Genomic DNA, 21,919 nt, shown 5'->3' with positions numbered 1-21,919 from the left:
AAGGGGATGACAGAGGATGAGATGGCTGGATGGCATCACTGACTTGATGGACGTGAGTCTGAGTGAACTCCGGGAGTTGGTGATGGACAGGGAGGCCTGGAGTGCTGCAATTCATGGGGTCGCAAAGAGTTGGACACGACTGAGTGACTGATCTGATCTGATCTGATCTGATTTCACTTACCCTAATGTCTTTAAAATTCATCCATTGTGTGAATAACATGTGTCAGAATTCCCTTCTTTTATAAGGTTGAATAGTATTCCATGGTATGTTTGTACCCCATTTTGCTCATCTGTTCATCCGTGATGGACACTTGGGTTGCTTCCACTTTTTTGCTATTATGACTAGTGCTGTTATGAATACGGGTGTACACATATCTCTTTGAGATTCTGCTTTCAACTCTTTTGGGTATACATCTAGAAGTAAAATTGCTAGAACATTTTGTAATTCTATTTAAAATTTTTTTAGGAGCCACTGTATGCTTTTCCATAGTGGCTTTTCCATTTTACAGTCCCACCAGCAGTGCACAAGGGTTCTAATTTCTCTACATCCTCACCACACTTGGTACTTTTGTTTTTGTTTTTCTCTTTATAGTAACTATTCCTAATGGGGGTAAAATGGTATCTCATGGTTTTGATTTGCTTTTCCCCAATGGCACCCCACTCCAGTACTCTTGCCTGGAAAATCCCATGGACAGGGGAGCCTGGTGGGCTGCCGTCTATGGGGTCGCACAGAGTCGGACACGACTGAGCACCTTCATTTTCACTTTTCACTTTCATGCATTGGAGAAGGAAATGGCAACCCATTCCAGTGTTCTTGCCTGGAGAATCCCAGGGACAGGGGAGCCTGGTAGGCTGCCATCTATGGGGTCACACAGAATCAGACACGACTGAGGCAACTTAGCAGCAGCAGCAGCAGCAACAGTGTGTTGAAAAGCAGAGACATTACTCTGCCAACAAAGGTCCACATAGTCAACAATTGTGAGAGATGGACTGTAAAGAAGGCAGAGTGCCAAAGAATTGATGCCTTTGAACTGTGGTGCTGGAGAAGACTCCTGAAAATCTCCTGGACAGCAAGGAGATCAGATCAGTCAATCTTAAGGGAAATAAACCCTGAATACTTATTGGAAGGACTGATACTGAAGCTGAAGCTCTAATATTTTGGTCATCTGATGCGAACAGCTGACTCATTGGTAAAGTCCCTGACACTGGGAAAGATTGATGGTGGAAGGAAAAGAGGGTGTCGGAGGATGAGATGGCTTGATGGCATCACCGATGCAATGGACATGAGCTTGGGCAAACTTCGGGAGATGGTGAGAGGCAGGGACGGCTAGTGTGCTGCAGTCCATGGGGTCACAAAGAGTCAGACACAAGTGGGTGACTGAACAATAAGCAACAGTAATTAGTGATGTTGAGCATCTTTTCATGTGCTTTTTGACTAACCATATATCTTCTTTGGAGAAATATATCACAGAAATCTTTTGCCAATTTGTAGTTGGGTTTTGTTGTTATTATTATTGAGTTGAAGGATTTCTTTATGTATTCTGGATATTAACTCCTTGTCAGATATATAATTTGCAAATATTTTCTCCCATTGCATGAGTTGCCTTTTCAGTCTGTTGATTGTGTCCTTTGATGTACAGAGTTTTAAATTTTGATGTAGCCACCTTCTTACCAGTTTTAGGATTGTGTTCCCTCTGAGAAATCAATGAAATAAATAGACTGTCTCCTAAGGAAAATAAAACATAGTAGGCATTCAAATAAAATCTCATGTACAATCTCATAAGGTTTTCTAATTCCCTGGCATCCATCTGGGGAGCTCCAGGGAAGCTTTCATCACTTGACTATTGTTTATGATGACTTGGCTGGGATTAGGGACAGATGCTGAGTGCTGGGGAGACAGTTCCTATTCCGTGATTTGAATCCCGACATACTAGACCCCTCTATTTCTTCTGGTGGAAGGAAATTAGATCTACAGTTCCTGCATGAACAGGAATTTAACTAGAAAGGCAGAATGGAAGGCACAGATTTATGTAGGTGGTGGCTGAAATGCATGCGCATGCAGGTGTGCAGTACAGATATTAGGAGCTGGGGCTAGACAGAAGCAATGTTGTCTTTTAGAAAGATGATTCGGAGAAGGCAATGGCACCCCACTCCAGTACTCTTGCCTGGAAAATCCCATGGACGGAGGAGCCTGGTAGGCTGCAGTCCAGGGGGTCCCCAAGAGTCAGACACGACTGAGTGATTTCACTTTCACTTTTCACTTTCATGCATTGGAGAAGGAAATGGCAACCCACTCCAGTGTTCTTGCCTGGAGAATCCCAGGGACGGCAGAGCCTGGTCGGCTGCCATCTATGGGGTTGCACAGAGTCGGACACAACTGAAGTGACTTAGCAGCAGCAACACTGTGCTTTTCTTAATTGCTCATACAGACCACAACTAAACATCGAGTAAGCAACTATCATGGTTTTGTCCAGTCATCTTAAGTGACATACAGGAAGATATCATTGGATTTGCAGTTTTAAGAAGTTAGTAGTAGAGAGAAAGGAGAGAGATGGCTGATTGGTTATATTCCATGTGAGAATGATACAATGATGAACAATGGAATCTCAGCTATTGGGAGATAAGATAGCTGGGGAGTAATATGGAAAAAGGACAGGAACAATGAACTAGATTTCTTGATGAACTGAATGAACAATTTTAACATGGGAAAGTAGGATAGAGCAAGTGGTTGGGAAATGGTGATCAGAATGTCATATTTGAAATTAAGATTTTAGAGTTGATACAGTTAACATTGATATGATAGACCAACATCTAGAGTACAGATATGGAAATGAGTAGCTGAGGCTTAGAAAAGGAGAAAATGTTTGAAAAATTTAATTCTGAAAATAGAAGGAAAATGATTACATAATATATTTAGAATTTAAGAGCCTGGAAATAAAATCTCAAAGACATGATTTCTATCAAGGGGACCAAGACAATTCAATCAGTTAAAGGAAATAGTCTTTAAAACAAATGGTGCTTGAACAACTGTATACCACAGTTGTTGTAAAGTGTTATTGTTTCCTCACACCATACATTAAATAAGTCCTTAAAATGAATCATACATCTGGATGTAAGAATTAAAGCTCTAAAAGTCTTAGAAGAAAATGGGAGTATATATGTAATATGGAAAAAGGACAGGAACATGAACAAGATCGTCATGACCCAGATTAACCACAGTGGTGTGACCACTCACCTATAGCCAGACAGCCTGGGATGACATGTATGGATGCAAGAGTTGGACTGTGAAGAAAACTGAGCGCTGAAGAATTGATGCTTTTGAACTGTGGTGTTGGAGAAGACTCTTGAGAGTCCCTTGGACTGCAAGGAGATCCAACCAGTCCATTCTAAAGGAGATCAGCCCTGGGTGTTCTTTGGAAGGAATGATGCTAAAGCTGAAACTCCAGTACTTGGCCACCTCATGAGAAGAGTTGACTCATTGGAAAAGACTGTGATACTGGGAGGGATTGAAGGCAGGAGAAAAAGGGGATGACAGAGGTTGAGATGGCTGCATGACATCACCAAGTCGATTCACGTGAGTTTGAGTGAACTCCGGGAGATGGTGATGGACAGGGAGGCCTGGTGTGCTTCGATTCATGGGGTCGCAAAGAGTCAGACACGACTGAGCGACTGAACTGAACTAGGAAGCATCACTATGAACAAAGCTAGTGGGGGTGATGTTATTCCACTTGAGCTATTTCAAATCTTAAAAGATGATGCTGTTAAAGTATTGCACTCAATATGCTACACAAATTTAGAAAACTCAGCTACACAAATTTGAAAAACTCAGCAGACCTTTTCCATAGTACTGGAAAAGTTCAGTTTTCTTTTCAATCCCAAAGAAGGGCGGTGCCAAAGAATGTTCAAACTAGTGCACAATTGCACTCATCTTACGTGCTAGCAAAGCAATGCTCAAAATTCTCCAAGCCAGGCTTCAACAGTATATGAACCGTACAGTTCGAGATTTTCAAGCTGGATTTAGGAAAGGCAAAGGAACCATAGATCAAATTGCCAACATCTGCTGGTTAATCGAAAAAGCAAGAGAGTTCCAGAAAAACATCTACTTCTGCTTTATTGATCACGCCAAAGCCTTTGACTGTGTAAATCACAATGAACTGTGGAAAATTCTTCAAGGGATAGGAATACCAGAACACCTTACCTGCCTCCTGAGGAATCTGTATGCAGGTCAGGAAGCAACAATTAGGACCAGACATGGAACAACAGACTGGTTCCAAATCAGGAAAGGAGTACATCAAGGCTAGTATTGTCACCCTGCTTACTTAACTTATATGCCGAGTACATCATGTGTAATGCCAGCCTGATGGAGCACATGCTGGGATCAAGATTGCCATGAGAAATATCAACAACCACAGATACACAGCTGATTCCACCCTTACGGCAAAAGTGAAAAGGAATTTAAGAGCCTCTTAATGAAAGTGAAAGAGGATTGTGAAAAAGCTGGTTTAAAACTCAACATTCAGAAAACAAAGATCATTGCATATGGTTCCATCACTTCATGGCAAATAGATGGGGAAATAATAGAAACAGTGACAGAATTTATTTTCTTGGGTTCCAAAATCAGTGCAGATATGGTGACTGCAGCCATGAAATTAAAAGATGCTTGCTCCTTGGAAGAACAGCTATAACCAAGCTAGACAGCATATTAAAAACAGAGACATTACTTTGCTGACAAATGTCTGTCTAGTCAAACCTATGGTTTTTCCTGTAGTCATGTATGGATGTGAGAGTCATGTATGGACTATAAAGAAAGCTGAGTGCTGAAGAATTGATGCTTTTGAACTGTGGTGTTGGAGAAGACTCTTGAAGATTAAACCATTCAATCCTGAAGGAATTCAGTCCTGAATATTCATGGAAGGACTGATGCTGAAGCTAAAACTCCAATACTTTGGTCACCTGATGCTAAGAACTGAATCACTGGCAAAGACTCTGATGTTGGAAAACTTTGAAGGCAGTAGGAGAAAGGGACGACACAGGATGAGATAATTGAAGGGCATCATTGACTCGATGGACTTGAGTCTGAGAAAACTGTGGTAGTTGGTGGTGGACAACGAAGCCTGGTGTGCTACAGTCCCTGGGGTCAGAAAGAGTCGAACACGACTGAGCTACTGAACTGAACTGAAGTAATCCATCCATGTTTCCCACTATGCATTCATACTAATAGTCAACCATTATACATGGATTGATTGAGCATCTATTAAAATCCAGGTTAACTGAATAAATATTCTAATCAAAGACAGAAAAAAAAAAAAGAAAGAAAGAAAGATGATTGCTCCAAAGGGGCAACCAAAGTCCATCCAGAAAAATGGAAATCATGGTGAGAATTTGAAACAGAGGGAATTGAATTCAGGGAACTGGTTTTTTTCCAGGAGGTGCAAGAGGCTGAACAAACAACTGAGGAACAGTTGCCAACTCAGAGTCTTATCTAAAGCAGAAAAGTAGGGGAAAAGGAGTCCAGAGAGGAAAGAAAAGAGGAGAAAACACATTTTCTCTGGGCAGTGTCTCCCATTGGCTGAACCCATACAGAAACCAACAGACCTGGGATCCTGGGAAATAGAGCAGAGTGGGTTCGGGAAGGGCAGGGAGTCAATCTAAGACAAATAGGCCCCAGAGAGCAAGGTATACATGGGGCACCTGTGCTGTGGGGGATTCTAAAGATCCGCTTTTACTTTATTTGGAAAACCTCTGCTGTTTATATGCATGTCACCTGCTAGGCTTGGCGGTGCCCCTTGAAATCTATTGACTCAGCTGCATGAATTAGGCTGCTATTAGTTGAAAGGGTTATGGCTGTCCTCTGGTTTCTCCATGTAAAAGTGAAAGTGTTCGTTGCTCAGTCATGTCTGACTTTTTGTGACTCCATGGACTGTAGCCCACCAGGCTCCTTTGTTCATGGAATTCTCCAGGCAAGAATATTAGAGTGGGTTGCTATGTCCTTCTCCAGGGGATCTTCCCAACCCAGGGACTGAACCCAGGTCTCCCAAATTGCAGGCAGATTCTTTACCGTTTGAGCTACGTGGAAAGCCCAAGGCTGTGAAAATCTGGGACTAATGCGGATGGATGACACAGGAGGAGGGAGCAGCCCAGTGGCCAAAAGTGACTTTGGCTGAACAAGCAACCAGGTAATTTATAGAAACAAGCTTGGCTTATGGGTTAGGCAAGGTCAGGAACAGCATCCTTGTGATAATGCATCCAAGGAGAGCAGGGTGAGAAGTTTAATTCATGGGCTACAGTCCATGGGGTCACAAAGAGTCAGACACCACTGAGCAACTGAGTACACAGGCACACATTTTGAAATAAGTTTCTTCTTCTGCACTCAAGGAAAATAAGACATTTTTCATTTTATATCCTTTTGTCAACATTTCCTTCCATATATAGCCCTTAAATAGAGTGAGCCCCAAAGACTTACAGAAAAACACTACAAAAATCATTATACTTCTAGAAGATTATAGGGAGTGGACAGAAGTGATAAGCAGCAAGGCAGAGGGGGAGGGGATGAGGTGGGGGAGGGTGAAGCAGAGGGAGAGAGCAAAGTACAAGATAAGAAAAGGAGGAAGAGATAATGAAAGGATGAGAGCATTGAGGCATTCTGTAGAAGAAAAATGAGAGATAGTTAATAGAGGAAAGGGGATTTAAGAGAGGCAGAGGAATTTTGAAGGGAGCTTAAGTTGAGGTCAATTGTCAGACATATGAAACTAGGCTCTTAAAACTTTCATTCTACAGAGTTTCAATTTTCAAAGTCAATTTTGACTTCCCTGGTGGTGCAGATGGTAAAGACCCGGGTTTGATCCCTGGGTTGGGAAGATCCCCTGGAGAAGGAAATGGCAACCCACTCCAGTACTCTTGCCTGGAAAATCCCATGGACAGAGGAGCATGGTAGACTACAGTCCATGGGGTCGCAAAGAATAGGACACAACTGAGTGACTTCACGTTCACTTTTCCACTTTCACTTTCTAGGTGCTCTGACCTATAACCTATAAACCACCTACCTGTTGCATTCAGCCAGGACAGACTAGCATAGTGGAGAAGCAATTAAAATATTGCTTAACCGAATGGTCTCAGCCCTGAGACATAAACCACTTTTCCCACTCGTCACCCCCATCACCACTTGCTCCCTATGTCTCAGCTCTGTTGGTTTTCAGGAACTTCCTGAAGTTCCTTACCATCCAACAACTAAAGATCTTCATATCCCTCCTCCATGCTCCATGCTGACTGGTTGGCAAGCATTTTCAATATAATCCTATTTAATGGAATTGTCACCACACCCAGCAAAGAAGGATTATGCTGTGGGTTTCAGCTGGGCTTCCCAGGTGGCTCAGATGGTAAAGCATCTGCCCGCAATGTGGGAGACTTGGGTTTGATCCCTGGGTTGGGAAGATCCCCTGGAGAAAGAAATAGCAACCCACTCCAGTATTCTTGCCTGGAAAATTCCATGGACAGAGGACCCTGGTAGACTACAGTCCATGGGGTCACAAAGAGTTGGACACAACTGAGCAACTTCACTTTCAGTTGAACTGATCACAATACTGTCATCCTATAGGTTGGAAGAAACCAGAATAAGAACTAGATGTGGTCTGAAGGCCAGCTCTGGCCTACATGAAAGAGAAAAATTCAGTCACTAACAGACAACTCCCAGATATAACCTTCATTTTGGAGTTAGGTTATATGCATTTTGGAGTTAGGTTATATGCACTAGAGAACTGAGGTTAAGACAAATATGTCAGCTGAGTAGAGAAGGGACAGTACTAAGTTCAAACAGCACCATAACCCCTTCTTATCTGATGATTGCTTCTCTTTAAAGTATTCAAGCTATTGATCAAATCTCATTTATAGAAATTTTACTCAATGGAGTTCCAGAACTGAGAAAAGTATATATTAAGGGTTAGATCATAGATTGTTTCTAAGCTTCAAAAGCCCTGACCAAATGTAGGAATCTTGATGTGTCTGTTTATTTTTGTTTGTCCAGTTACTTTTTCCCTCTGCAGCTGGCCATGTCTTATGAGTAAAAATTTACAGCAATCAGTGTTTCCATAGAATCAAAACACACCATTTTCTTACAGTGATACCACCCCAGCACAGCGATATTTGGGATTTTAAATTTAGCTTTTAGTCCCTTTCTTTTTCTCCACCAGGAAATTATCATTTGTTTTACATGATTGTTCCAAATTCACTTTATAAAATTAAGCACTGCTTAATAAATCTGACATTAGCTATGTATTACCTGGGAGTTTTAATAGTTATTTACTTCCTTTTTCTTAATAAAATTTCTTTTTTCTCTAGTTGGGCAGTTTTACTTTCTGTTTGTTATGTGGAAATAGGTGGGAAATCTTGAACTATGTTCTCTTGAGCAGAAAAAGTGACTTCCATCTTGGGGTATGAGTCGAAATTGACCTTTTCACCCCAGCATAGAAACATGGGCCTTAGGATAGCTCTCTTTGAGTGTTCAACATCCTTTTCAGGAATCCTGGTGGGAGTAGCAGTTTACAGCTATTTCCCACATGCTTCAGTGTGGGTTACATTCACACTAGTAAAACAGAAATTCCAAGAGCACAGTTTGACTGCTGTTTCTACACTTCTTACTTGAGAGCCTTCTCTCTCAATTCTGTAGGCCAATTTTGGCAAGCATTTGCTGAACCATCTCTTAAATTGATTGAAGTCACCTTGGTCTGTTCTCCTGAAGAGAGATTTTCTGAGAGACAAGGTGAGGGACACTCAACCACAAATGTAATCTGTCTACAACCTGAGCCCTACTTTTACCGATTTATTTATTCTTTGTAGGAGGAGGGTGGGAATAGGAAGACTCTGGCAGCCTGAATGTGATGAAGTGCTGAGAGGCCTGGGAGATCCCTACTGTGGCAATGGCTCTGACTGTGTGCTCAGCGGTGCATGTTGCCTTAGCAGGTTCCCATGCTTTGTATGAGACCTGGGCTTTCTGCAGAAAAGGCCCTGCTGAGAGAACAGCTGAAGTTCGCCTCCAGGATCAGAGAGGAAGCTTGTTTAGGTTAAGGTTTCAAAGCACTGACTTTTATTACATTTTAATGATCAGAGTCATATTTTATTCATGGAACTCAAACTGAGCACCCTGAAGTTAGCAAAACACAAGGTTTCCATTTTACATTCAGGCTAGCCTATGGTAAAGTTTGAAATAGAAGGGAAATGTTGGGATTGGACATTCTTTTTAAAAATAAACATCAAGGATGTGCTGAACACTGATGATAAAATGTATAGGGTAACATACTTATGAAGACTTCGATGGTTTCTGTTGAAGACGTCAGTGTGGTACATCTCATTTGCTAGAGACGTAACCTCTCATAAACTTGTATTTTCAGACCTTCACAACATACTTCTGATAAAAACAGAACTCCCCCTAGAATTTCTCACCAACTGTGACAGTTTTAAAATAGTCTGTATTTTACCCTTTCCTTTTTGAAACAGAGAGAGTGAGAAACATTAGAGAGAGAGAAAGAGAGAAATATTGGATTGTGTTCCATTTCTACGTACAACGTGAAGAAGAGTGAGTGAGGTTCTAATTCATTTTGTAGGAAAGAATGAAGAAGAATTTAATTTTCTCTTTATTCTGCTGCTAGAAAATGATAGGGGTGATTAACTTTTATGTTTCTGAAGCATTTTCACATGAAAGTCATTTTCAAAGAAACAGCAAGTAATCCTGGTAATTTAGAGTGTGTTTGAGGCACTTTTCAAGGGGACCTCTGTATTTCGGGAGAGATTAGGACAATACCCATGGAGGGTGAGATTCAGATGTATAATTGGCATTTGGTTGTGAAAGATTTACCTGTAAATCCACCTTGACCTCTCTGGACAAAAGACAAAGCCATAAGTGTGGCCAATGTTGACTTTTTCCTTTCTTTTTTACTTTGCAGTTGTTCTTAAACATCAAAGGACATCTCTGGAAAGAGACCCACAGGTGAATGGTGATAACAGTTGTTCAACATCAGTTCAGCAGCATCAGTTTTCCATCATCTGCCTCAAATTAGGGTTCAATTCCTGTATATTTAGCATGTTCCCTATAATTACAGAGTGAATAAATGAATAAGTAGACGAGAAGAGCTTGTGAGTAAAATACTTCTTAATAGCAGATACTTCCTAATTCCAAAAGTCACTTTTCCTGGACATTGCAGAGAACTACACTTTTTTATTTCTATTATAGATTTACTTCTATAATTACATTTTGCTTAGGTTAATACTGAAACTCATGTTTTTAAGTGCTTTCACACTAATTATGTGAATTTACAAGCTTAGAGGGAGCTGCAGAGCAAGGAGACATCAAGAGTAAGCTAAAAATGTTCCAGTGATAATTCTTAAGTGGGTAATCCAGTTAATTCCTCTAAATGCCAGCATGTGTTACCTATGTGTTCCACCAGCTCCTGCTCCCTCCCAAATAACTAGACTTGAAAGGAGGAACTACCTCTCATGTATGTCTTGCACATTGTCAATGCTTTGTCTGATAAAAGGGGAGGAGGTTAATTATAAATGTTTTCAAACTATGTTCTGTAGACTCCTTTATTTTTTAAAATATTGAAATTCTGGAGATTCACCTTAGGTGACAATAGGTCCCATTCTTAAGTTTTAGTTTTCTTCTTTGTGAGTTGGAAATAGGTTGCTGTAAGGATTAAAAGAAATAATTCACATAAAGAGATGATTAGTTCTTAGCTTACTACAAACGTACAAGACTACTGGGTGTTTTCATTATTACTCTTGTTCTATGCTCTGTAGAGCTCTATGCTCTACAGGGCTTTCCTGGTGGCTCAGACAGTGAAGAATTCGCCTGAACTGCAGGAGAGCCAGGTTCAATCCCTGGGTCAGGAAGATCCCTCAAGAAGGGAATGGCTTCCCACTTCAGTATTCTTGCCTGAAGAATTCCATGGACAGAGGAGCCTGGTGGGCTCCAGTCCATGGCATCGCAAAGAGTCAGACACGACTGAGTGACTAACACATGACATGCTCTATAGAGTAATTTAGCATGGATTTTGGCTCTTTTATAAAACTGTTAGCAGTTGGATTATCTTTGTCAATACCAAGCACATAGGATAGTCCTTCACAAAATTTTCACCACTAAAAAACTCTCCCTGCTTTTGTGACATGCTAAATGAACTCCTTTTCTTAAGTAATTAAAAAAATTAATCAAAGATGCTTAACTGTCAGTTGGAGCTTCTGACTGACAAGACATAATCAGTGCTAAAATAAACTGATATAATTCCAGGTGTTTGGTGAGTTAATACTTTCCTTTGGCCTTTAAAAACTATGACTTATATTAGCTCAAAGATCCTCATAATTACCTACTGTACACATAACCATATTTAAAGACCCCAGTTTATCTGCCAGTTTGTATTTCTCTAGGGCAGAATGTTGGACAGAAAAGGGTATAGCAGTAAGTAGTTCAACTGTTTTATTTAAAAGATACAGAACCTGAGTCCAGAGTGGTCATGTGATTTCTAATGTGAGAGACTAGGATCAGATCTTCAAATGCCAGTAAAATTGTTCCTTGGCATCTGGAGGGTATTGGTTCAAGAAGTCTCCACGAGTATCAGAATTCCATTATATAAAATGACATAGCACAATGAATACCAGTTGATTCTTCACATTCATGGATACAGAGCACCAACTGTGCTATACTTTTCCCCATGTACCACATGAATGTCCACATAAAGGGAAACTGAATCATCCTTTGATATCTTAGTGCATTTTTATTTGGAAGGTTGAGAATCAAGGTTATTTGCCCACAATAAAGGTAACAGTCAACAGTGACTGGGCAGTTCCCATGTATAGTCCCAATGCTAATACATATAATGCTTTATATATACAATCTCATTAAACATTTGTAATGATTTCGTAAGGTAAGTACTATCCTTATCTCTGTTTTACAGCTGGGGAATCATGCTCAGTGAGGTTAAGAATTCAGATTGTCAATTGTAAGCCAGGATTCCCAATGAGGCAGCCATGACTCTAGGCTTGTCCAGGGTCTCCTCTTTAACCATTCCACAGAATTGCCTCTACCACCTGATCCTTGTATGAAACAGATGGAAGATAATGTATGGTGTCTATGGTGGCTTACCTCAGGAACTTAGGACAATTATGTAAATAAAGGCAGAGTCATGGATTCCAGCCTGGAAAAATCAAGCAACTTTGGTCTATCCCCTGTTCATAGACAGCATTCTTATCCAAGCTACTTGTCTTGTGAGGGTAGTCATGGCTTAATGGAAGCCCAGTGAAAAGATGGCTCCAGCAGTGAAAACCCTTCATAACCCCTGCACGTTTAACTGACAAATTTAACCATTTAAGAACTGAGAAGGGGGAATAGGGAGACCACAGAAGTACCCAAATAGCCATCGTAAAGCTCTGTCCATGCATCTCTTTATTTAGGAGAATCCATCCAATACTTTACTCTTTCCAGACACATTTCCTTCATGAATTGCTTTTGCCTGTTCTTTGTCTATTTTTCACTCCAGTGGTTTTAAAATTTGTTTGCAAGAACTCTTTACATACTAAGCCTATTAATCCTTGGGCTGTCATAAATGTATAGCTATTTTTCTATCTATTGTTTGCTTTATGACTTTATTATTCTTTACACTTAAAGTTGTTATAGTTTTATGTAATAAAATCAATCCTTTTCTTTATTATTTCTGCTTTGTGTATGATAGAAGATACACTCCTATCCCAAGAAAATATTAGTATTCACAAATATTTCTTCTATGGTTTTCATAGTGTCTCTTTTGTACTTTTAAAACTTTAATTTAATTGGAATTACCTTTGGCATTTGGTAAAATGGACTGACTTCCCTATTCCCAAATTTTTAGTCTTTTAATCCAATCATTTGGTGAATAATCTACCCCTTCTGTTTATTTGAAACATTCTAATTTTTGATAACATATAATTTCATCTGCAATTTCTATGGTATTTCATCAATGCATTTCTTCATCAGCATAATACTATTAATAGTTTCAATTATTGTTGGGAATGTACTTAATTTGTACTTTATTTAAGCAATACTGGACTGGGTTTCTCATATCTCTGTCCTTGGTAAATTATAAGTAGCAATCTCAAGGCTCTTAAAGGGACTGTGAACACAGCAAGAAATGATTATGTTCAGCCTAACTGAAAGGTGGGAGGCAGAAAACATTACAAAGTAGTTTTGAAGACCCAATCAAAGTTATTTGGGATTACTTAATATAAGTCAAAACTCTTTAAAGATCTTAAAAACCTCTGAGACTTCCACTAAATGATTGATATTAATAAAGAACTCAGGTTATAAAAATATTCCAGGAGTTCCCTGGTTGCCTAGTGGTTAGGATTCTGGGCTTTTAGTGCTGCAATCTGGGTTCAATCACTGGTTGGGGAACTAAGATCCCACAAGCAGCACTGTGTGGCCAAAAATAACAACAAAAAAAATTTCAGATATTTACAGATTCAGATCCAGTCTTTGTACTAAATTGGGTCATAGTGAAGAATGGGGAAAACTCAGACACTGCTCTGTCATATGCAATAGATTTTGGCCCCTATTTATAATATATGCAAAATATAGAAGAAGTAAACTGAAATCAAAATTTAAATCAGCTCACAAAATAGTCAAATCAATTACTTGGCAAGTGTGCATTTTCCTCTTCGGAAAACTGCTTGTGGTAACATTCAAATTTTGTAAAGATAACTCTACAGAATGCGTCGTTGTGAAGTCGTGAAGTCGCTCAGTCATGTCCGACTCTTTGCGATCCCATGGACTGTAGTCTACCAGGCTTCTCTGTCCATGGGATTTTCCAGGCAAGAGTACTGGAGTGGGTTGCCACCTAGATAAACCATGTTACTTTAACCTAGGGTACAACTGGGACAACTGGAATTCTGAAAGAAATAACTGAGCTTTGACATGCTCATAACAACTAATTCTGTCTTTTCTAAAAACTCTTCCCTTCTCTCTTCCCATCAGTGCAAGGTCTAAGGATAAGTAGCAACACCTGATAGAGCTTGAGGGGTTCTTACTCACAATTGTGTGCTTTTTCATCGCTCTAAGGAGAAATCTGATAATAGCGCTGAGTGAACAATGGGCTAAAATGTTCATGTGGAAGAGGAAGAGGCCGAGGCCATGGCCGGTTTTATGTGAAAGTCGTTCAGCTGTGTCTGACTCTTTGCGATCCCATGGACCATATAGTCCATGGAATTCTCCAGGCCAGAACACTGGAGTGGGTACCCTTTCCCTCTGCAGGCGTTCTTCCCAACCCAGGGATTGAACCCAGATCTCCCACATTGCAGATGGGTTCTTTACCAGCTGAGCCACAAGGGAAGCCTAAGAATACTGGAGTGGGTAGCATATCCCTTCTCCAGGGGATCTTCCTGACCCAGGAATCGAACTGGGGTCTCCTGCATTGCAGGTGGATTCTTTACCAACTGAGCTGTCAGGGAAGCCCATTTTTATAGTTTTAGGGAACCCGTCTTATAGTTTTATAGCCATAGGGGAGACCAGTTTTACAGTTCTATTTTAAAATAAAAAAAATTGTTCTCATTCCATAAAACATACAGCTCTTACATGAGTAGCTTGATAAGTTTTGACAAATATGTGTACCTGTGTAACCAATGTTTACATCAAGATATAGAACATTTCTTTCACCCTAGAGAATTTCAGTGTCATACCCAGTTAACCCTCTTTCACTAAAGAAGTATTTTTCTTATTTTCTAATGTTATAGGCTAGTTTGGCTTATTTTTATAATTCAGATACATGCAATCACATTATCATATGTGCTTTTTGGGAAGGAAAGGCTGGCTTCTTTCAGCCAAATGTTTTTGATGTGCATCCACGTGGTTACCTGTGTCAATAATTTGTGTGTGTGTGTGTGAGTGTGTGTGTGTTCAGTCATGTCTAACTCTTTGTGTCCCCATGGACTGCAGCCTGCCAGGCTCCTCTGTCCAGTGGATTTCCCAGACAAGAATAGTGGAGTGGGCTGCCATTCCCTCCTCCAGGGAATCTTCCCGACCCAGAGATCTAACCTGCGTCTCTTGCATCCCATGCATTGGCAGGTGGATTCTTTACCACTAGTGCCACCTGGGAAGTCCAATAATTTGCTGTTTATTGCTGAGCAGTAGTTCATTGTATGAATATATCACTGCTGTTTTATCCATTCACATGTTGATACACATTTAGGTTGTTTCTAGCCAAAGGTTATATCAATAAAGTTCCTATGAATATTGTTGTATGTGTTGTTTTTTGGGCTTTTTTGTGGATATGTGTTTTCATTTCTCTTGGGTAAATATCTGAGAGTAGACATTCTGGATTAAAGGGCAGGAGTATGAACTGCCATCATGATTTCCCATAGTGGTTGTAATATCTTAATGTCTAAAAAGGAATGTGTGAGAATTCATGTTTTGCACATCCTTCCCAATATTTGGTACTGTCAAATTTAATTTCACTGTATCTATTCTAACTGGTTTGAAGTAGTATCTCATATGAGTGCTGAGTCACTTCAGTCATATCCAACTCAGTGCAACCCTATGGACTGTAGCCTGCCAGGCTCCTCTGCGTATGGGATTCTCCAGGCAAGAATACTAGAGTGAGTTGCTGTGCCCTCCTTCAGGGGATCTTCCTGACCCAGGGACTGAACCCACGTCTCTTATGTCTCCTGCATTGGCAGGCAGGTTCTTTACCACTAGTGCCACCTTATGAGTGTTATAAATGCTCTTTCTTCTTGAAAATAGTAATTTGTTTTATGTATTTGGCTGTGCTGTGTCCTAGTTGAAGCACTCAGGATCTTTAATCTTTGTTTTGGCCTCCAGAATCTTTTTAGTTGCAGCATGTGGGATGTTCTTTAGTTGTGGCATATGAACTCTCAGTTGCAGCATGTAGCATCTAGTTCCCTGACCAGGGTTGGAACCTGGGCCCCCTGCATTGGGAGCTCAGGGTTTTAGCCACAGGACCACCAGGGAAGTCCCTAAATGTACTTTCTTAATGACTATGATGATCACATTTTTAGGAGTTTATTGCCCATTCAGACTTTTGCCCATTTAAAAAAGTTGACTATCATTTTATTGTTGGTTTATGAGAAATCTTTACATATTCTGGACACATGTCATTTATCAGAAATATTGCAAATATTTTCCTTCATTCTGAGACTTGTTTAAAAATTTTTTAATGGTCATTTTAGGAACAGAACTTGAAAATTCTGATGATGTTTAAATTCTTAATCCCTCCCATAGTTGATGCTTCTTTTATGCATCTGGTCTAAGAACACTTTGTCTATTTCAAAGTGTTTGTTTCTTCTAAAGGTTTTCAGTTTTGATTAGATGTATGATCCATCTCACATTAATGTATATGTATGGTATGAGTTAGGGATCCAGGTTTACTTTTTTCCATATAAATATCTACTTCCAAATATTGAAAATATTTTACTTTTATTATTGAATTATCTTGATGCCTGTGTAAAAATTGATTGCTAACATGTTGGACTATTTCTGGATCTTTCTCTAGAACTCCAGACTCAGATATCTAAATGCCTTACTTGACAGTGCTACTTAGATATCTAATAGACATCTCAGGTCTCCTGCATTGCAGGCAGGTTCTTTACCAGCTGAGCTACAGGGGAAGCCCATCTCAAGTTCAATGTATCCCCAAACTAAATTCCTTCTTTCCCTTCAAACCTGTTCTACATGTGGCCTTCGCTGTCTCACTTTGTCATAATTCCCTTCTTTAATCATTCAGGCTAAAGAGCTTGGCGTTATGGTAGACACTCTCTCCTGCACCTTATATTTGCAAAGTGTACAAGTTTACTTTCCACGTCTGTAGCCTCCATCATGACAGTACTGATCTCTGCTTCCACCCTTGCCCCCAAGTATCTACTTTCAAACTGTTGGAGTTTCAATAACTTTTGACTTATGAATACTTAAATTACTCTGCTGAAAACACTCCAAGGACTCTCCCTTTGCACAGAAGAAAAGCTGCTGCTAAGTCGCTTCAGTCGTGTCTGACTCTGTGCAACCCCATAGACGGCAGCCCACCAGGCTCCCCCGTCCCTGGGATTCTCCAGGCAAGAACACTGGAGTGGGTTGCCATTTCCTTCTCCAATGCATGAAAGTGAAAAGTGAAAGTGAAGTCGCTCAGTCGTGTCCGACTCTAGTGACCCCATGGACTGCAGCCTACCAGGCTCCTCAAGGACGTGAAAATGATTTCCATATCCTCCAAACCCTTTCTGGCCCCATCTTCTACCTATTCCTATTCCTCTTACTCATCAATAGCCTCCCCTGCCCCATGGCTTGACAGCCGGTGGCTCTCACCTCAGGGTCTTAGCAGTTGCTGTTTCCTCTGCTTGGAATGCTCTTTCCCCATATTTCTTCATGGTTTTGATCAAATGGCACCTTACCAGTGAGGTCTCACCTGATTATTTATTTAAAATTGTATTCCTCCCCAGCAGTTATCACCTTTTACTATCTTAGAAAAAAACATATTTCACTTGTTTATGGAACAGGAATATTTGTCTGTGTCCTGCTGTTTATTCAGCATCCTGGAACACAGTAGACACCCAGTGGATATGTGTTAAACAGGCAAATTAATTCCTTCCCACTAGGGGCTGCAAGGTGTTTTGGGGCATGGAAATAAAGACTCAGACTGAAACAAATTTGCTATTAATTTTGAGACTCTTAAGTCTTTGTCAGAGTCCCCTTTAGGACTAATTTCTAAAAACTAAAATAGTAACTGAAAATTCAAGGATTAAAAGTACAGCATTCTTCCCACTGAGTCCCCTGTGCTCTGTTCCTAGTAGAGAACTTGTCTCAGTTTAAAGAAGTAAGACAGAAATGTACTGAACACATTTCAGAAATACAGTCAACTAAAACAACAGAAAATTTAAGGTTTAATACAGATTTAGGCTTCAGTTATTTTCAAAATTTGAGAGTCCCCAGGACAGCAAGGATATCAAACCAGTCAATTCTAAAGGAAATCAACCCTGAATATACATTGGAAGGACTGGTGCTGAAGCTGAAGCTCTATACTTTGGCCACCTGATGCGAAGACCTGATCGCTGGAAAAGACCCTGATGCTGGGAAAGATTGAAGGCAGGAGGAGAAGGGGGCAACAGAGGATGAGATGGTTGAATGGCATCACCAACTCAATGGACATGAGTTTGAGGAAACTCCAGGAGATAGCGAAGGACAGGGAAGCCTGGCTTGCTGCAGTTCATGAGGTTGCAAAGAGTGGACACAGCTTAGTGACCAAACAACAACAAAATTTGCAAAATGTGTCATTTCCAAACAATGCCGGTAAACAAGGAGTTATTATATGCATTATCAGTATGGTTATATAGCCCATTATATAGCTGTTGAATGCCAGGCAATATGCTTAGGACTTTGCATGTATTATTTAAGTTAATCCTCACACCAATACTATAAGACTACAGTACTGTAAGTACATATACATTTTAGACTTGAGGAGCTTGAAACTTACAGAAGTTAATCTGACAGCTGCTTGTATACTTCTTTAAGAGCATCACATTGAAAAATGAACTCTGAATTCCCAATGCCCATTCCCCAGGCAAAGGGTTCTTCAAAACTCCTGTCCCATTAGAATGTGGCCACGCCTAGACTTGCAAATGCAAGAAGGCAAAATGGTTGTCTGAGTAGGCCTTACAAATAGCTGAGAAAAGAAGCAAAGTGAAAGACAAAGGAGAAAAGGAAAGATATACCCATCTGAATGCAGAGTTCCAAAGAAGAGCAAGAAGAGATAAGAAAGTCTTCCTAAGTGAACAATGCAAAGAAATAGAGGAAAACAACAGAATGGGAAAGACTAGAGATCTCTTCAAGAAAATTAGAGATACCATTATTTCAGGCAAAATGGGCACAATAAAGGACAGAAATTGTATGGACCTAACAGAAGCAGAAGATACTAAGAAGAGATGGCAGAAATACACAGAAGAACTACACAAAAAAGATCTTAATGACCCAGATAACCACGATGGTATGATCACTCACCTATTTTGGAATGCAAAGTCAAGTGGGCCTTAAGAAGTATCACTATGAACAAAGCTAGTGGAGGTGATGGAATTCCAGCTAAGCTATTTCAAATCCTAAAAGATGATGCTGTACTAAATATGTCAGCAAATTTGGAAAACTCAGCAGTGGCCACAGGACTGGAAAAGGTCAGTTTTCATTCCAATCCCAAAGAAGGGCAATCCTAAAGACTGGTTAAATCTACTGTTAGGTATTTATTATTTTCTGCCTAACTTCTGACCCCAACTCCCCCACTACCAGAGAGAATGGTGTATAAAAATATGAATAGCAACTTCAGGGTTACCTTGCTACTATCCAACTACTCCAAAAGGAAAATACCCTGGGCACTCTGAAGCCCACAGGCAGATTAATTTTTGTCCACTGATCTCCAAACTGGCATACAGTTGGAAAAGATGCATGTGTTTCAAAAAAGAAAAAAACTTCCAAGATATATTTCTAGTCCAGCTTTAGGACTTATCATAAAGAGCCCTCCCCATACCTCTGATGACACATACAAATAAGCAAAGAGATAAGTTGTACTTAAGCTTACAATGAATTCCAGGATTTACAAGAAAGATCCTGGGCTTTGTGAGGTTGAACAAATGTGCCCTCTGTGAAAGGAGAGATTAATCTGAGGTTCAGGTCCTCTTGGAAGCTGCTGAACCACCCCTGGGAGTTTCAATGTCATGATGTTCTAGTTGGTTCCCTGATATTATCTTTTTCTGATCTTTGCAGCCTTCAGTCACTTTGCCCACAACTACGGCTCAGCCTGTCTTTAGAATCAAATCTGCTTTTTCATGAAACCTCTCCAGTTGGTTCACTGACTTTCGATGATCTCCAATTTCTTCCCAATGTCCCAGAAATGTGCTCATACTTTGTTTTCCCAACACTCAGTTTCTCCCTGACCCTTATGCCAGTAACTATAGCACTGGGGCTTACCCTTTTCCATAAGTTTCTTCCTTTCTTTCCTTTCCTCAACCCTCCTAGGTTAGTTGCTGAAACGGAGTTCCTGTGGCAGCACAGTTTCCATGACTTTTCCTGGGTCTTCTTCAGGTTACCTCGTGTTTGGCCCTTCGTTTCTGGTTGTTCACTAGGAAGTCTTTCAATAACACATTGTTATGAAACATGAATAGGATGCAGAGAAGGCATTCCAGATCAAGGGAGCTACATGGTGCAAAGATAAGACTTAGGCTTTGCAGCACAGGTTGGAGCTCACATGGAGCCCAATGAAATAACTGACATGATAGGAATATGGGTTTGTACTGGAGAATAGTGAGGACTTTGTTGGGGACACGGCTTGATTTCAGAGAGCCTCAGTGATTGGACTGAGGAATTTCATATTTGATGAAATAGGTAGAACCACAGGAAATGATTGTACATGGGGGTAAAAGGCTGAAAGACAAGCTTTAAAAAGATTAGTTTGGCTATTATGATATGTCAGATGAATTTGAGGCAGAGAGACTGTATTTAGGAAGGTTTTAGAGCAACAAAAGAATGAAAAGCCACAGACTTTTGGATAGCCACTTACTTTCGATAGCAAGGGGCAAAACCAAGGAATTCTTTGGAGGAAGAACAAACAAGAGATGGTGACAGACAGCATTTCTTTTCACAAAGCTAAATAGCTGGGAGAAGATGGAGACATGAGGTTGAAAACCCAGATGTTCTCAAATACATATTCAACTCTTAAAGTCAGATAAGCCATACATCCACATTTTAAAAATGTTCTTTGTTTTCTGATAGTTGATGGTTAGTTTGTAGAGGGTTTCCCAGATGGTGCAGTGGTAAAGAATCTGCCTGCCAATATAGGAGATGCAACAGACACAGATTCAATCCGTGGGTCAGGAAGATCTCCTGGAGTAGGAAATGACAACCCATTCCAGTATTCTTGCCTGGAAAATTCCATGGATGGAAGAGCCTGGTGGGCTATAATCCATGGGGGTTGTGAAGAGTCTGACATGAGTGAGTACACACACACATTTTGTAAACACAAACATGCCATGCATACTCAGGGTCAACAACATTCAGGAAAAAGTTCATAAATTTTGACTACACTGGAGAGCTTAGTCAGTGTGATACTAAATCGTAAAGATAGTTTGGATAGAGGCCTAAGTAAACTTCAGGAATTAAAGATTGAAAATGATTTTATAACATATTTCTTTCATGGATACTCCTGGAATGACCTGCTTGCCTCCAATCACCTGGGAATAACATAGAGTGGGCCATTAACCAAAAAATGTGAATTTTATTCTTTTGGCCTGGAGAGAGAGTGGGTTGGCAGGTCTTATTTTGTTTCTTGGAAGAGTAGAATTTGTTTAGAGACAGAATGATGTTCTATATTGTAGACAAAACAGATACTTTGAATGCCAGACCAACTCGGGCACTAATTTCATCTCTGCTATTTAGCAGCTATGTAATCTGGGCAAAGACACTTTATCAGTGAGGTGGTTGATTTCTTATTTGCAAAATAAGGGTAATGGTACATAATTCATGAGGCTGTTTGCAACACTTCAATGAGGTAACATGGTATTAATGACTGCTGTATGGAAGGTACTCACTCCCTTCCTCGCAAAACTTTCAGAAAGGTTCGTTTGCATAGCTAAGCCCTAGACAGGTTCAGTTTGATTCCTGGGTCAGAAATGGCAATTCACTCCCATATTCTTGTTTGGGAAATCCCATGGACAGAGGAGGCTGGTGGGCTACAGTCTATGGGATTGCAGAGAGTTGAACATGACTGAGCACTCATGCAGCACAGCAGCAGACAGGTTATCTTGATTAAACCTTAGGGAACTAGTGCAGAGTTTATTGAGGATTGGAACAAATGTACGTGTAACCAATGCTGCTACTGCTAAGTCGCTTCAGTCGTGTCCGACTCTGTGCAACCCCATAGAC

Source organism: Bos taurus, chromosome 2 (assembly GCF_002263795.3).
Source record: "Bos taurus isolate L1 Dominette 01449 registration number 42190680 breed Hereford chromosome 2, ARS-UCD2.0, whole genome shotgun sequence".
Lineage (NCBI taxonomy): Eukaryota > Metazoa > Chordata > Mammalia > Artiodactyla > Bovidae > Bos > Bos taurus.
The sequence above is the reverse complement of the archived record's forward strand: the minus strand, read 5'-3'. Positions refer to the sequence as shown.